Source organism: Silene latifolia, chromosome X, assembly GCF_048544455.1.
Source record: "Silene latifolia isolate original U9 population chromosome X, ASM4854445v1, whole genome shotgun sequence".
NCBI lineage: Eukaryota > Viridiplantae > Streptophyta > Magnoliopsida > Caryophyllales > Caryophyllaceae > Silene > Silene latifolia.
Window position 1 is genome coordinate 52,900,943 of NC_133537.1, and position 4,322 is coordinate 52,905,264.

The 4,322-nt window shown below is 42.9% G+C and overlaps 1 non-coding gene across 1 annotated transcript; it reads right to left on the reverse strand.

The window, feature by feature from the left end:
- Positions 1-3,916: 3,916 nt before the first annotated feature.
- On the reverse strand, positions 3,917-4,023 carry LOC141625923 (small nucleolar RNA R71). The gene has a single exon (XR_012535665.1). It is a non-coding gene; the product is annotated as a small nucleolar RNA R71 (small nucleolar RNA).
- Positions 4,024-4,322: the final 299 nt, after the last annotated feature.

The following is a 4,322-nucleotide window of genomic DNA, read 5'->3' on the forward strand; positions in this document are numbered from 1 at the left end:
GGAGGTCAATGAATTGTTATCTTTCCGAGGGGTCCAGGGTTGTCCCTATCCTAAGTTCTTGAGGTGTGTTGTCAGTTCCTACGTTAATAGGTTCGGTCTCCTCAATGATGGAGGTTCTGGTTTCCCGTTTATCAAGTTCTTTGGCTAGGTGAGGTGGGTAGTCACTTAAGACAAATTCCTCGTAGTCATTCAAAATTGCATTGCAGTTAAATTGAGACGAGTCATAAGCAAACTTAGCGTTCATTGAGTTGACATGAGCGAAAAACTCGGGGAGGACAGACATCTCATGGTCAGTCACACAGTAGAGGAGGTGACCCCTGGAACACGCTCCAGGTTGTCACCTTCCATAGGAGTGGGGATAACCCTAGTAGCCTCAGCCTCTAAAGCAGCCACAAGCTTGTGATAAAACAGCGGGAAGGGGCCCTTGACTGGGACATCAGGAGCATTAGGAGCTATGACAGACTCTGACTCCGACTCAGACTCAGATTCTTCTTCACTTTCCTCTTTGAACATAGGGCCTTCTCCAGTTGTGATCTTGAGAATGCGGCCTTGGCGATCGGTCCACTTGACGGTTTTTCTCCAGCCCTGTGTAGCTTTCTCCGGATCAGTGTCGGAGATCAAGGCGGTTGGGTCAAATTGGTTGTCCTTCAGAGCGATTTTATATGTCCTCATAGTCGAGGTGCCTGATGTTATCTTCTCCAAAAAGGTGAGTGGCAGCTTGTCCGTCGAGGCATGAGGACGGCTTAGACTTGGTTGATGCAGCTTCGGTGTTGTCGGGGATGAAGTAGCAGTCCTGAAAGACTTCCACACCCGGGTACTTGACCTTGGCCACAAAGTCATAGATCGGCTCCGGAAAGCCAGAGTAGAGCTTGGACTCTCCCTCGGCGATAAACTATCCATGGAGGGTCAAATGATAGGGACGGAGGATAACTCCGTGCTTCTTGCGCTTCCGAACTAGGAGGTTCATCTCCTGGATGTCTTAATCGGTAGGTTCATAGCCCACTCTGAAGGGGATATTGGGGACCTTAGCCTATTTCAAAGGAGGTAAGGTATCCTTTAGTGGATTGAGGGGTAAACCCGGGAAGTAACCCTGGCGCATCAGAATGCGGTTGACTGTGAGGTTGGCGAACAAGTCACAATCAAGGGGTGTTGATTCATCGGTTATGGCATTCACAGCTTCGAATCCTTACATTTCATTGTCGTCATCCTCAATGGCCTGGGATGCTATTCCCTTTTTCATGACGGCTTTGATTGGGGTAGTAGGAATCGTGATCGTTTTCCCGTTGAAGGGGACCCTGATTTTCTTGTGGAGAGTTGAGGTAACTGCCTTGACAGCGTGAGTCCAGGGACGTCCTAGAAGCATGTTGAAGGAGGCGTCGATGTCGACTACCTGAAAACTGGTTTGCCTCTCCAGTGGTCCGGTTGCGACAGTTAGAGTGATAAGCCCTGCGACTGATGTGACCATAATTAGCGCATATTTAGCCCCCGAATTAGCCTTGTTCCCATGCTTTTTAGTGCATATTTGGGTCATTTCTTATCTTTAGTTCTTTGTTTTGCATATTCTTTGAGATTTTGATCCCTTGGTAGGAAAGGAGTAAAAATCTTGCATTTTCATGGCAAAACGAGACTAAATTGATCGAATCCAATGACCAAGCATCAACGAGAGACAAGATTAGAAGGCCTTTGTACATATTATAGTAGAAGAGCAATGTTGAGAAAGGATCCTTGAGTCCCCAAGGAAATCCCCAAGGAATTTATGAAGAAAAGGGAAGAAAAGAAGAAGATGTCTTCTTTGAGTGACAATCCGTGCGGATTGTCCCCAATCCGCCATCCCCGCTGCACAATCCGTGCGGCTTTCCCCTAATCCGCTCGGATTCCACCTCCACAATCCGCCCGGATTCCCTCGAATCCGCTCGGACCCCATCGCGTAATCCGCCCGTCCCGACCTTATTCCGCCCGGATTCCAAAGACAGCGTGATTTCCTCTTCTCCAAGCTACAAAGAAAGAAGCCCTTCCTTCGAAAAATACCGGCTCCTCCTTGCTCAATCTAAAAAGTGTAATTACTAGTTTAGCCCTTAGTTAACCCTAATGCATCCTCCCTAATTTCCAATATAAATACCCCATTAGTCTAATTAGAGGAGCATGTTCTTCTTATCAATAATTAGAGTAGTTAATATCAATCAAATCTCTCTTTAGTTTTGTAATCAACAATTAATCAACTTCTAATACAAGTTTTATTTCCTTAATCTCTCTTTTGTTCATCTTTTATTTTGGGTAATTGAAGATTATTTGGGTTATTATTGGGAGATTGACAACCTCTCAATCAAGCATTCAAGTACTTCTTTTATCTTTGCTTTATTATTGGAATCATTAGTAGGTATAATTCTCTTAATCCCTTTTCATTATTGTTAATTACTTTCATTTATTCATCATGTTTCATATTGTTGGTATGATTGACAACCTTGCTAGCATGATCAACATGATAATGAGTGAGTAGTCTCTTAGCTAGGGTTAATGGGTGATTAGGGAAACCAACATGGGGAATGATTCATGCTTAAATTAATATGCTTTCATGTTTTATTTGCTTGCTTGTTTTGATCTCAACTCATGCACATGTTATATTTGATGAAATGCTAAGCCTATGAATGCTTGCAATTACTATCATCTTCCATCTTTTCAATGAGACTTGTAAGACATAACCCAACTCGAGTCTCATTAGACCATGCATGTTGTTGAGTAGGGAAGATTAAGTCGACTTGTAGGTGTTGTACAATCTAATCGATTCGGCTCCGGGACCCAAACTTTCCTAGGATTGTAAGATATAACCCAACTCAATCCATCACAACAATAATTGCTTGCTTATAATTTGAGAACATGTTTGTATGATCAATTCCCATGATTCCCCTATGATCCCATGACACCCTAGTGCTTTTTAATCAATTGTTTACACCCCTTTAATTCATCTTGCTTGTTTATTTTCATTGCTATTTTAGTTTAGTGACCTTCTACATCAACCCAATTTGTGACACCCCTTAGACACCACTAGTTGCAATAGAAATCTCATTTCAATACCCGTCCCTTGGGATCCGACCTTTACTTGCCTCTTTACTAATTGTAGAGTTGTTTGTGAAGCTATAAATTGTGTTTTGATTCGGATGTGACCCAACGACCACACCTTTAATTGTGAACACGAAACGGACCGATCAAAAATGGCGCCGTTGCCGGGGACGGTGTTTACTTGATTTAGATTTCTTTTTATTGTTATTAGTTGTGTCTTTCTTCGCCTTGGGGAAGTAAAACTCCTCAAGGTTTGTTCTAATTGTTTTCGAGTTGTTTGATATTTTGCATGTCTAGAAGGTCACAAGGTGATTTGTTACCTTTTGACCGTGAAATCGAAAGAACCTTGACGAACAATAGGAGACTTGTTAGGAGGAATTTAAGAGGTATTAGTGAATTTGTTCAACCCACTAGTGAGTTCGTCAATCCTTTCGCAATTGAAGGAGAGGAGAACTCATTACACAATACCCCACAAAAACCACCTACAATGCCTAAATTCTCGTCACACTCCGTACCCACCGAGGAGAATCTACCAAATGGTACTCCTACACCGCAACATCTAACCGGAAATTTTATTGCCAAGTCCGCCTTCATCCAATTAGTTGAGAGGAGCCAATTTGGGGGGATGCCTAGTGAAGACCCTCATTCTCATATGGAAACCTTTTGCGACTATTGTGATGCAATCTCTCAAACGGGTGTGACTCAAGACCAAATTAGATGGGTCTTATTTCTTTTTTCTCTAATCGGCACCGCAAAGCAATGGTTGAAGGGCCTTGATAAGGCCACCCTCGGAATAGATTCTTGGAAGAAGTTGGCTCTAGCTTTCTACAAAAAATTCTACCCACCGGAGAAGACTAACATGCTAAGAGCTCAAATCACGGGTTTTAAGCAAAGGGATGAAGAATCTTTGTATGAAGCTTGGGAGCGGTTCAAGGGAATTTGTCGCTCATGTCCTCACCATGGACTTAGCGAATGGTTCTTGGTACAACAATTTTGGAATGGTTTATATGAGGATTCTAGGAACATTCTCAACATGGGATCAAATGGAATGTTCACCGAAGTTGATGACAATCAAACATGGAACAAGATTGAGGAAATGGCGGTCCATAACTCACAATATAGTAGACCTCGCAAGGCTACTAGAGGAGGAAAGCATGAAGTGGACTCCGTTACTCAATTGGGTGCTCAACATAGTGCTCACATTGACACAATCAACTTGAAGTTTGAACAAGCTATGGCTAGACTTGAAGAAAACTCAAAATCAT